The following is a 13921-nucleotide window of genomic DNA, read 5'->3' as shown; positions in this document are numbered from 1 at the left end:
CCATGTCCCACCCGTACTAGAAGAAGGCCAAGGTGACACAGAAGAGTTCCTTAGCTCCTCATTTTCCACCTCCGATAGCAGTTAAGATAACCCACCTAACTTCTTCTCCGATGAAGATTTCACTCCAGCACCAAAGCAACCCGAGCAAGATCCCATTCTGTTCCTGGTTCATCAAGCAACGCCAGTCCCAGCAGCAGCTCCAAGTCTAGCACCAGTTCCTGCACAACCGACTTCTATTGCCGAGCAGTCAACTACAGCACGAGCCTCCACCAGCAAGAAGCGCTACAAGAGAACCGCAGGCCGTATACTTCAGCCATCTCCTTCGACGACAACAACAGTAGACTCGGGATCCGAGAGTCCCTCTCTTCCCAAACGATGCCGAACGAGGGCGTCCAGTCAAGCCACCTCACCATAGTGAGTTTTCATTTAGTTTTAGTTTTTTTTGTTTTTTTTCGCATCTGCATATAGCATCATGTAGTTTTAGTTATCATGCATAGAGGATAATGTATCCCTCAAGTTTGGGGGAGGTATTGTACCATATTCTGCCATACTTTGTTAAATAGCAGTTGATGATAATTGGTTGAAAATTTTGGTTGTCATGAAATAAACATGTTAAGATTATTGTTAGGAATGAATTAGGGATGCTTAATGATGAATGCATAATTTGATTTCCTAGGCTAGAATTATTATAAGATTGTCTAAGGAAAAGAACCAACCCTAGGCCTGATTCTTTAAAATTTACAAACATGATTGTGGGTTGTCCTTGTTTTAGGTAATCTGTAAAATTTTGTTATAGACTTTCTGTTTGTCGAGGCTTTAAAAATATTTTAAGGGTAAAGTGAAAACTCTCTAGTGTTTAAAAACTTGGAAAACAAAAAAGGGATACTCCTCTGTGCAAAGGCATAAACAGAAAACTCCATCAGAAATTAAGAGTAGCCAAGGCATATGAGTAAATGAAAGTAGTTACAGGATGACTCTGCCCGACTAGCTTGGGGGTGGAAGGTATGCTCCCTTTCACCTAGAGTTTGGAATAGTAGGTGTGATGAGATGACTCCCTTGAAAACAAGTTGATAAATAACTAGGAGTATAAACCAAGCCTGATAAATAATTTGATGCCTTGACAATCCAGAAGTGCTTACTTTAAGTTTTCTAATTACCTTCATGCATAGACTGGTTACAATCATGCACACACAATAGCAAAGAATCCTGACTAGGGAAGGGACTTTACTGATATGACTATTGAACATGTTGAGGCCAAATATTTTTGTTGAGTGCTGAAATCTCAAACAATATGATTTTTGCTTGCCATGACAATTTTGATTTCCTTCTAGTTATTATATATTGCTTGGGGACAAGTAATAACTTAAGTTTGAGGGTGTGATAACTCCGTAAAAAGACTTAATTTTCAGTATTTTCACTTAAGTTATTGCTCGTTTAAACAAAGTATGCACATCATTTTAATTGCATTTAGTTGCATATAGGTTATGTTAGCTTCTGGTGGATAAGTTTTGCTTCGGCAAGATTTATTTGGTTTGACTGATGCTGTTGAGGAGAAAGGATTGTTTGGATTGTGTTTGAGCATGAAACTTACAGAGGAAGAACATTTCAGTCGTGACAACGTAAATTTGTAAAGGCCAATAGAACAGATAAGAACGTGAAGAGCAGATCTATCTCATCGAGGCAAGATTTATCTGAAGAAGTCTGAAGCAGGTGTGATGAAACCGCCTATGACACAGGTCAGCTGGATGACCTACTTCAAGTGCAAGCAAGCCTTAATTATTCTGACAGCCACCTTTCCTTTTTAAGTCTAGGCATTTAATAACGGTTATTTAAGGAAACTCCAAAAGCATATAGAGCCCTAGGAGATCTTTCCTTATAAATAACCAGTCGTAGCCGCCAAAGAAAAGAATGCAAGGAAGAAGAGAGAAGAGCTTTATCCAAGGCGTGAGCAAGCAACTGCAGTGCTTTCCCACAGTCAATAGAACAACCTTCCTTGGTGTCCTCCATAACCAGACTTTAGCAGAGCGATGATCAGGTCTCGAGAGAGGTTGATCACCAAGGCATATGCGGTGCTGATCAGAATCGTCGCGACAGAGCCCCCGATTTTGGGAGTCATTCTTCATTTGTTCTTAACTCTTTATTTATTTGGGGTTGTGTTAAACATTGAATATTGGATGATCTTTGATAGAACCATGAATGTCTTACTTGGTGTTAAACTTTGTTTTGCCAGAACAATATTCTTATGTTTTATGAATTATGAATTATGTTTAGCTTATGACTGTTTTTCTCATTGTTTAAATATTTTACCTTACGCTGAAAGAGCATTGAGAGATTATTTGGGGTTATGGTAAAACATGTCTTGGAAATATAAGAGCATCGAGAGATAGCCTTTTGTCTAGATAGTGATTATTAGTTTTGATAGAATTAAGATAGATCCACATGAGCAATGGAATGAATCCGGGATGGTGAAGCTCTAACTTGTTACCTTAGAGAGAAGGAGTGAGTTTCAATCGACTAAAAGGGATAGACGCTAGAGTAGGGTAGCCAATGCCTATAGTTTACGCTGCGAGGTATTGCTACAACAACAGTTTGAAAAACCAATGGTTGTAGTTAACACTGAGGGGTATTGCCATAGCAACCGTCTAAGAATACCTAGTAATCTTGTCGGGCAGGTTTAGCAAGTCATAATAATTCAGTCTAGACTTAAAAATAATTGTTGAGAATACAAAGGTTTAGCATAAGTGATCTGTGATATGTCTGAATATATGAGGTTGTTTGCATTATATTTAAATCAACATTTGTCTTGTTTTATTTTATTTTAGTATTCTACATACTTATTTTGCCTCAACCAACTTTTCTGCAATCATTAAATCACTTCTTTGTTTTATTAATATTAGTTCTTAAGCTGACACTTAGTAGGAATTAGTTCGTGACACTAGTTCTAGTTGTGGTGAAAATATATTTCCAATCCAATCCTTGTGGAGACGATACTCACTTACCCTATATGACTTAAATCGATTGTGTATACTTGCACATATTTGCTTGCCTTAACATATACATTTACAAGCGATCAAAAGCATTCACCCCGACTAATTTGGATCGAAGCTCATGTCTAAAGCTTATGTAATGCAAATGTATGTGATGTGTGTGAGAAGGAGCATACCTACCTTTGACTCAAAAACGGAAGAGAAAAACTCGACAAAAAACTTGGTCAAAGCTGAAAAATAAAACTCAAATGTTAGTATGACAATTAAAAATGAAGCAACTAAAAACTTCAATAAACGAATCATAATTTAACTAAAGACTCGAACTTATAATTTCGATCCCAATGACAATGTGTAAGCGACGTACAACCTGACTCTCTAAAAAAGGTCCCAGCAGAGTCGCCAAGCTGTCATAACCATTTTTTTGAAAAATAATTAAATATTATTTTTAAAACGATTAGGACTTTTATTTTGAAAAATTTTGGTGATTTGAAATTGATTTTAATAAAATGGAAAATGAGTCGCCATCAACCTTTGAATTAGGTAGTTCGAATACCTAAAAACATCTTTTAAAAACAATTTTAAGAAAAATCATTTTTAAGACAAAAATGGTCTGCATTTACCAGAAATTCAATTTGTCGGGAGTCGGTTATACATGGAGAAGGATTAGCACCCCGACAACGCCCAAAATTGGTACTGTGTCGCTTAAACGTTGTTGTAAATGGTGGAAATTACAAATCGAAAATAAAGTTAAAATATGATCCGTTTATTGAAATTTAATTAATTTACTTCGAATTAATTAATTAGAGAAAATTCTTTGACTCGAAAAGAAATATCGAAATTAGCAATCCTCCATTGGGAAAGCTAACTCGACTATTCCTTGTCAGTAAAATAATATTCCCTCATAATTAATTGTAGAAGATGTGAATCAAATATAAAATGAAAAACAATCTTTGCATAAATAAATCACTATTTAGTAATATGTATCACATGGTTCAACTTAAAATAAAAGGATTAATTAGCAAAATAAAATCAATTTATTTCAAGTTCGTATTTGGTTAGAACGTTGTATTAGATTGTACCACTTCGATCAAGTGATACTTTCTACGCCCGTTCTACAAATACGAGTTCTTGAAATATATTCGAGTAATATTTAAAACTAAAGGCGTACAATAAAACAAATGCGAATGAACATAGGTGAAATGAAATATTTACAATAAATAGAGCTAATAATATTTATTTACAAATACAAATAACTACAATATGTGAAAACATGTTCATACACAAAAGACTAAAATGAAAACAAACAAACATTACAAACAAAAAAATATAATGACAAAAAAGTATGCACTTGAAGTTACAAAGACCAAAACATCAAAAACATAAAACTAAGGACTAAAATAATAATAACAGAAAGTTAAGGGACTAAATATAAAATACAGACATTTAAGGGACTAAAATAACTAAAACAGAAAGTTTAAGGACCAAAATAGCTAAAACAGAAACTTATAAAGCTAAAATAATAAAAACAAAAACTTAAAGGACTAAAATAGTAATTATAAATAAACCAAATCCCAAATCTTAAATATTAAATAATAAATGTACTAGAAATGGAAATAACCCATAAATTATAATAAATGACTAAAATAAAATGAAAGTAAAACATACATGCATAATCTAGGATTTAACCTAAAATACATAGTAGTGACCAAAACAAGAGTTTTATAAATACTGAGTACAATACATAAACTTACATAATATAAGCAATAAACAGACAAGTGACCTTAATACAAAGTTTACATATGTAGAGAATAAAGTAAGAAGTTTATAAATTACAATCGGTGGCAAAAATAAAAAGGTACAAAAACCCGAAGCCCCATAACATAGTTTACCCATTCGCAAAACACAAAAATCCCCCTCCCTAAACGATAGCGTTTTGGTTGGGGGATATAAGCCCAAAATCGGGCTTCTTCTTTTCTCCACTTTCTCATTTCTCTAATTTCAGCCAAAGTAGAGAAGAGAGAGAGATTTAGAAATCTCTCAACCTCTCCTCGTCGGGGAGGGGAGACACGGCGGAGCTCGCGGTGGTAAGCGGCGGTGCATGGCGGCGTTGGTGGCCAAAGAAAGCCAAAGTGACCCCAAAATGTTTCTCTCCTTTCCCTATACTCGAAACCCCACTTCGTTTATCCTAAAAACTCCCCTAGCCCCTTAGATCTATAGTTTTACCTTCGAAAGTTTTGACGACCGACGACCGTCGGGCTTCTCGATCTCCAAACCGAGGTAAGATTCTCTCATCTTCTCTCTTTTTCTTTTATTTTTATGTTTTTTAGTTTGGGGTTCGAATCATTCACCCTCCCTCTCTTGATTTCTTTTTTTTTATGTTCTTCTCTCAGTTTCTCTCCCTATTTTTCTCTCGTTTTTCCTTGAAAACCCGAATGGTCCCCAATGGTCCCCAATGGTTCTCTCTGCCTTCTTTTTATATGCTTGTTGTGATTGGTGATTTGTTGATTGAACTCTTCGGGTAGGGCAATAATATCCTAGCTTCTAGATAATATTTGTTGTAGATTTATTCTCTGCGGTGATTGATTAAGTCACTGTTGGTGCAGGGAAACAGTCAACGGAGGCGGCGTCAGGGGAGACATGGCGACTGCAGCATCATACCCTAAGGTTAGGGTTTTAGACACCCTAAGAGATCGGGTTGGATCCGAGTAGCTTGGTCTCCTGATGGGCTGTTGAAGTTGAGGAAGAAACCCAATGGGTTTTCATGTGGGCTTCGGGTTAAGCCTGGGTTAGGCCTTGTAATTACTGAGCCCGGTCTGATGGGTTGTTGGGCTTGGGTGGCCTGCAACAAAATGTAATATGTAATTTAATAAAATAATAATAATAATAATAATAATAATAATAATAGTAATAAAATTAAATAAAAAGAAAAACCCGGACAAAAACGGATGTCTACAGCTTCGAGTGCCTCTGGCATTGGATGGGGCAGTCTCTTGACCAGGACTATCAGGAGCTCTTGCTGAATGACCTTGTTGTGGCCCACCTTTCTTTCCTGCAAATGCATTGTCAGGCTCCTGAAGCGGACGAGCATCCTTACATAAGCGTGCAAGCCTGATGGCAGTAATATAATTAATTTCACACAATAACAAATAGGAACTATAGAAATGTGCTAAAAAATTCGTTAATCATCATAATATATTAACCGATAATTGCTAGTTATTCCAATTGGTGCTTTTGAAGCAACAAAATATTCATTTCATTTCAAGTAGCTTACTGAATTCTAGGAAAGAAACTCTAAAGAAACATTCAATACATAACAGTTACTATAACCTTTCTTTTTCCCCCAATTATTTGTTTTTATAATTAAAGAAGCCACTTTTGTGATATCAGAATGGTTTCTAGAACTATTAGCATGTAAGAGATTTCTTCCTTACCAGTTCCTTAGCTGTGAACATGTAACCTCAGAGCCCTGAGAAATTGTAGGAGAAACATGTTAAATGAAATGAGTAACTAAATTAACTTAATAAAAAATAAATTAATAGATCGATTTTACATACATGATGACTTAATTTATCAGCCCATGATTGTATCAAAGCAGTATTTCGCTGCATTTCAGGTTCATCCAGAAGGGCCCTTTCTATTATTGCCACCTGTTCATCATTCATTATAGTTCGCTTCCTTTTCCTTCGATTCTTTTCTTCAGTTTGAACGGGTTCAACTTTTTCATCATCTCCAACATCTGCATTTGTACTTCCTCTGTGACGCTCTACTGCATTTTTTCCCTTTGTGGAACTTGTATCCGACCCACTTGTTTCAGCGTTCTGCATGTCTCTATCGTCTCTTTCAAACCACTAGGCGTAACAGATTTATCTTTATCATCCATCATGTCTTGCCTTGCTGAACCATCAATTTGATCCATATGATTGTTCCTGATATAAAAATGCCCATCTTGGAAAGCAGAATTCTCAAACATTTCTTCTTTCAGGTTACCATTTCGACCATTAAGATTTGGAGGCTCTATACTTCGAAAAGGAGACGAGCAACCCCCCTACACTTCGATCCTCCTATCAGTTATAAAACGTTGGTGAGAGTTGGATATTAAAGATATTGTAAAATGAAAAGCTTATAACAGAATAGGGAGATAAATACCAACCACAACAAGATGGATTCGAGATAGGAATGCTATATTGATCATTTATAAGAAAAAGAAGGTTTACCTGAACCCGGTTTTCTTCACATTCAGAATGAGTTATCAGTGTCTGTAATTGATCAAAGAATACCCTGAAATAGAGATAAAAAGTGTTTAAGACAAATCAATAAATGAACTCAAAAAGAGAAGAGAGCAGTAATGAACATGATAAATAGATCAATTTGAATATGGCAAACAAAGCCAGATCTGAAATGTGTTACAGTTGAAAATTAAAATTGTAGAAACAACTTTTAAGTGTGTTTATAAAAGTAATCATACATGGTAGCAAGTGAAAAAGAAGGGCACACTCCATGAGTTTTATATTAATCTTTAGTTGGTATGAACACCTATTAGTCGAGTGTCGTTATTCAAACATTTTGGTGGAAGAGTTGCAAGAAAGCTGTGCTCGATCATGCAGAAACGTATAATATAGCAAAAACTGTAACTAAGTTTTAATGCTACTGGAACTTCGATGGAATTTGATAAATAAAACATGAGCTACAGATCACCTCAAGAGCTGCAGATCATCCTCATTCAGAAAAGTAGGAATCAAAGATTCAGCGTGACTTGGTAGGGAACCTACATAAAAAGGTTACTCATAAGAAACAAGAGAAACCATGTTCTACTTGGAGAAAAAAAGGAAACCAAGCTCAACAAGATACTTACGCAGGTTCCTACAAACTGCAGCAGCTTTATGTGGACCAGAGATGAAGACAAAACTTGGTAATAACTTAGATGGATCCATTTGCAAGCACCCAAGGAACTTGTGAAGGAAGAGGTTCCTCTCCTGCTCTGTGAATTGAAGCAGATAATTCCATTAATGTAAAAGAATAGAACGGATTTAATAGAGACCTTGCCAACATTCAGGTGGAGATTTACCTTCACGGATGTTGGGAACAAAGTGTCGTAACCGGTTTTCGTCCGGGCACGAAATATTTATTCTCGGCGGGAAAATTGATGTGAATAAATGGTTTTGAAAATAATTTGGGAGTCGCCATCGGCCTTTTGGGTCAGGTAGGTCGAATACCTAAAAAATATCTTTTAAAAGAGTTTTTAAGAAAACATCAATTAAAAGATAAACTGATCTGCGTTTTAACCAAAAATTCGTTCTTTTTAATAATAAAAAGGGATTCGTGGTCGGTTACGTTTAGGGAAGGATTAGCACCCCTACAACGCCAAAAATTGGTACTTTTTTTTTTAATTATAAATTGTCTCTATTATTGGAAATTTAAAAATTCAAAGATATATTTAATTCATAATTCTACTATTTAAAATAATTTTAAGAAAATATATTAATATACATAAATAAGATATTTACTTATTTAGAAATATCAGAAAAGAGCTTCTAGGTACCTTAAGACAGCTCTTTTCTTCGATATTAATAAATAAAAATAAATATTAAAAATGTAATAAAACTAAATTATAATTTTTACAATATTTAGTTATTTAAAATACCAGAATAGGACATCCAGTTATATTAAGACTGCCCTTTTCTTTGATATTGAAAATAAATAAACATTATTAAATAAATAAATAATATATATATTTATAATATAGTAAAACAATAATTAAAGTAATGATTTAAAATATATTAAAATAATAAAAATTAAATTAAGTTAAAATATAACTAAACAATGACTAAAATAAATAAAATAATAAATGTAAAATTATTTAAATTAATGAAATAATTCGAATCATCATAAAATAAAATTACTAATAGTGTAATTAACCCTTAATTAATTAATCAGTGATTAAAATAAAATTTATCAAAGTTTAAAGGCTCTATCTCGAATAAATAAAAACTCTAAGTGCTAAAAATGTAATTTAGCCTTATTTAATTAATCGGGTTAAAATAAATGTTAATAAAATTATAAGGTACTAAATCAGTTATTTACCCTAAATATATATATAATTTGATAATGACTAAAATGTAATAAAATAAAATTGAATGACATAATTAAAAGAATCAAAACTTGCTTTCAGTGACTAATTTGTAATGTTACAAACTCGGAGTGACTGCGGAAAGGGTTTAGCCATACATGTAAATTACGCATATACCCCTTCCCAAAACGACGTCGTTCGGGAAGGGGTATATATACCCTAAACGCCTGGCCCGAAGGGCCAAGCTTTCCCATTTCTTTCTTTTCTTTCTTTCTCTGAGAGAGAAAACTCTCTCTGCTCTCTCTAAACTCTCTCCCCGGAGAGAGAGCTGATCACCGGCCGGCAACCATGATCCGCCGCATGTTCCGCCGCCGGCCACCGCCTCCGGTGGCCGGAAATTCCCAAATTTACCTAAAGTATAGATCTAAACGCCCTAAGACCGATTCCGGTCTTTTTTTTCCCTAAAAGACTCCTAATCGGAGTAAATCTACGAAAATACCTTCGGTATTTTCTGTTCTCCGACGATGTTTAGTGCTTCCGGCGATGGTCAAGGCTCCAAGGGTTAGTTTCTTTCTTCTTTCTTTGTTTTCTGTTTTGGTTTTCTGCTGGTTGTGGGTTCGTTGCTCCATTCTTTGTTTGCTGTGGTTCCTCCTCCTCTTTGCAGGTTCGGTGGTGGCTTTTATAACCACCATGGTGCTCGGTATGGACTGGTCACAGAGGGGCTTCTCGGTGAGTCACCGGGCTATGTGGTGACTCACCTTGGTAGCTGCGACGTGGAGGAGAAACTGGCTCTTCTGGAAGTTTCATCGAGGCGGCGTCGTCGTGGTTGCAACGGATTGGGTCACCTGGCAGTTGAAGCGTCAACGTGGGGCGGCTGACCGTCGGCAATGGCGAGAGGTGACACCTGGAATCATCAGAGGCGGCTGGAAGCATCTGGAAACGGCGGCAGCAACAGTAGTGCTAGGGTTTAGAAACCCTAGCTGAAACCCCAAATCAGTTTAGGGTTTCCATTTAGGTTTGGGTTGGGTCTGGTTGGGTCTGGGATTTGAATGTAATTGGGCTGTGATTTGGGCTTTGTAATATTTAATAAATAATAAATAATATTACTATTAATAATAATAATAATAATAATAATTTTAATAATAATAATTTAAAATGAAAAAATTGATGTCTACAGCTGCCCCTCTTTGCTCATTCTTGTGTTAACAAGAATAGAGCAAAGACGAAAAAGACAATAATTTTTTTCATTTAGCTTATTTTGAGTAATATGGAAATGTTGAAAACATTCTGCCTAGAGGTCTTATGAATGACCCTGAGGGTTTGAAAACATCAAAAAGCTCCCGAAGGCTTTTTGGAAACATCATGCACTGCAGGACTTACAGATGACCCTAAGGCTTTGAAAACATCAAAAAGCTCCCAAAGGCTTTTTGGAAACATCATGCACTGAAGGACTTACAGATGACCATAAGGCTTTGAAAACATCAAAAAGATCCCGAAGGCTTTTTGGAAACATCATGCACTGAAGGACTTACAGATGACCCTAAGGCTTTGAAAACATCAAAAAGCTCCCGAAGGCTTTTTGGAAACATCATGCACTGCAGGACTTACAGATGACCCTAAGGCTTTGAAAACATCAAAAAGCTCCCTAAGGTTTTTTTGAAACATCATGCACTGAAGGACTTACAGATGTGGGAAATAGTTTACTAAGTAAAAAAACTAAGGAAATCGTTTTCTTACTTTTCATCAATTTCATTTTTAGAAAAGATTGAATGAGAAACTATGGAAATCGTTTTCTCATTTTTTTTTCAAAATAAGATATTGATTGGGTAACATGCCCCAATCTCAAGATAATGCTCATTTTTGTGGATTGCGTCCATCTCTTCTTCAGATGTTTGCATGATTCTTGTATTTATGGTTTTGAATACCTTCTTCGTGTAAGGTATTTTTTTACCCTAAATCTTCTTGTTCTTCAGAAGATCTGTAAAACTTCATGTTTGAATGCACTCATATGTATCAATGTAATGCATTGGCTATTGTGTAAATGATATTTTTATAAATGCATGAATGTTGATGCAATCTTCATTTGACTTCAAAGTGGTGAACTTGGTCTTTCTTCATTTCATCATTTATTTCCAGGGTTATCTCTGGATATTAGTGTAGAAAATTATGCTATCAAGCTTTCATTTCTGCAGAATCATCTGATCAACTTGTATCTTGGCGTCTTCTTTGCTTCATGAAAGTCTCAGAAGAAATGTTTCATTTGTGGAACTCTTGCTGTAGTCAGAGCTATGACTTTGATGCCCCATCTTGTCTTGGATAAAACCAACTTTCTTTGCTTGGACTTGTGTAGAAATCCCATAAAGCTTTCATCTTTGAAAAGAGAATCTATCATCTGACTCAGCAGGGATTAATTAGGAGAGTAGAGTTTGTTCTAATTTGACTTTTGAAACACATCACAAGGAAGATTTATTCCAATTCCTTTCATGTTTCCACCTATAATCAGATCTCGAATAAGGCAACTTGGACCATATCATGTCGAGATGCTTAACAATCAACCTGTCATTCAACCTTAGTTGGCTCTACTAGTTTCTTGTTGTTAAAATTTTAGCTCTCTTTCCGTGGAAAGAAATCTTCATTATATCTCATTTCTGATCTTGAAGTTTAAGAAGACAAGCTTCATCTTGTATTACTAAAGGAAAACCATATGATCTGCAGTATTGGTTCAGCATCATAATTACTGGTTCGTAGAACATTTGACAACACATTCTTCATATCATGTGGTTTCTGCTCAGATGTAAAACATTTGAAAACACATTCATTCTTTCTTGTGGCTTCTGCCAAGGTTTCTCAATCATTGAAACTCATTGTCTAGTGTTCAAAGCTTTTGTATGATGTCACTAGACCATTTGAGAACAAAAACTCAGTGGGGATTCAAGTGTAATGTTGGTAAGACCAAAAAGTTGGTCAAATTTACAAGATATGTTGGTGTCAAATTGAATAGGAGACACTAACTGATCTTGATATCATCTCGGGCAAAGACAAATGTGATATTGATCACATTTTCTTCTATAATGATCTTTGTAGGAAGTAGAAACACATCAACTGTAGGATCAATTGTACAGAAAGATATCCGTGGAATTTTTGCAACTGGGGATGAAATACAAATGATAAAACTAAAATATATGAAAACTCAGTTCATCTTGGCTAGCAATGATGATCCCAAATAACAACGGGAATAACAGTAATATAAGTGAGAGTTAAGTCTCCCTTTTCAATGTTATCAAGGAAGCAAAAACTGATGTGAAAAACAGCTTCATAATCTCAATAGTATGGTTGAAACTATTTGCTAGGAATCTCAAAGAAATATTTTCAATTATCACCGACACACAGAAGGCCAAATTCAATGCTGAGATCTTAAGGAACTGAACCCTGGATCAAGTAGTCTACCTGGGGATCATCTTTATTCATGCAACCGTAATGTAGTTATAAAAGAACACACTGTCATGTGACATACGGTTAAGAAGATTAGGTATTTGAAAACATACTTGCTGAGTAAACATTTATTCAACATTATGATCATAATGTAATTGCCTGATGAACGAAGCAATTATGTATAGTCAGCTCGACTGTCACTGTTTCACCATTTTCATTCTTCATATCTTTCTGTCTCATTGGAAATATTTTTTCAAGTCAATGAGCTTGACACATGATATTGTGGGCCTTCAGCATGCCCCAACATTGGCTAATACAAGTGTTCAAAATGCATCAACAGTTCTGATTCTGATTGAAATGGGTTTTCAGTATGCCCCAGCATTTTGCTGATAAATATTCAGAATATTTCAACATTTCTGATTCTGTTTGAAAAGGGTTTTCAGCATGCCCCAATATTTGCTTCTTGTTAATCTGAGTCTTCAAAATACCCCACATGGATCTGTCTGAAGTGAGCTTTAAAATGCCCCAATATTCTATTTCTGGTTGAAATGGGCCCTCAAGATGTCCCTCTAGATTTATCTGATTCACTCTCAATCTCTGTTTGACTGGAATGTCAAGATCCCCACGAGGTCCAATTTTGACAATGAATCGTTGTAGGTACTTGTAGCTTTATTCGTGCCCCAAATCTATTTATCTTGAATACTCTCATTCTGGTGTCACTAAACAGTAGTGTTACCAAGTAACTGAAATTCTCTTCATGTTATCACAAACTTAAAAAGTATTCAATCATTCTAAAAGAAACATCTGAGATATGTGTCCTCTGAATGAGGTGACCATTTTCTGTATCTGGAGGGATTTAGTCAGACAGTGAAGTAAAAATAGCTTGGTAATCCGTTCCAGGCTGACACAGTGGCTTATCATCTTTCAGTGAAGGCCATATCTGAAATATACTTTTCTGTGGGAGCGAAACCAATTTATGCAAACAATAATATGATGCAATGGTAAGACTACATATACAATGGTACAAGCTCATCAAAAATCCGCACCCATGCAACATGTTGATTCTGATAACAACTCATCTGATTATGAAGCGATCTTTCATGATGATTTCACATATATTGATAGTTCTTCTTATATCGAGGAAATCATGAATTCTGATTCTGATGAGGAGAGTAAACTGTTATACTTGACAAAAAATGGGATTCTCAAAGGCTGAAGCTTCAATAACCATGGAGAGATGTGGTTCAGATTCATCAATTGCAGAATTGATAGATTTTATATGTGCTGATCAAATGGCTAAGGTTACTGACGCACTTCTTATGGTAGAAGATAGGAAGCCATTATGCAATGATCCCAATTACAAGCAAAGGCGAAACTTGGGCTATGATTTGTGGAAAAGGAAGAAGCAGAGGAAGCTTGAAAAGAAGCTTCTTAA

General features: G+C 35.4%; 1 pseudogene; it reads right to left on the bottom strand.

Annotated features, from left to right (window-relative positions):
* LOC120200489 overlaps positions 1-13921 on the bottom strand; it is a 71783-nt pseudogene that overhangs the window by 32505 nt on the left and 25357 nt on the right.

This window comes from Hibiscus syriacus, unplaced genomic scaffold, assembly GCF_006381635.1.
Source record: "Hibiscus syriacus cultivar Baekdansim isolate YM2019G1 unplaced genomic scaffold, ASM638163v2 tig00005974_pilon, whole genome shotgun sequence".
Lineage (NCBI taxonomy): Eukaryota > Viridiplantae > Streptophyta > Magnoliopsida > Malvales > Malvaceae > Hibiscus > Hibiscus syriacus.
This window is presented reverse-complemented; position numbering and strand designations above follow the sequence as displayed.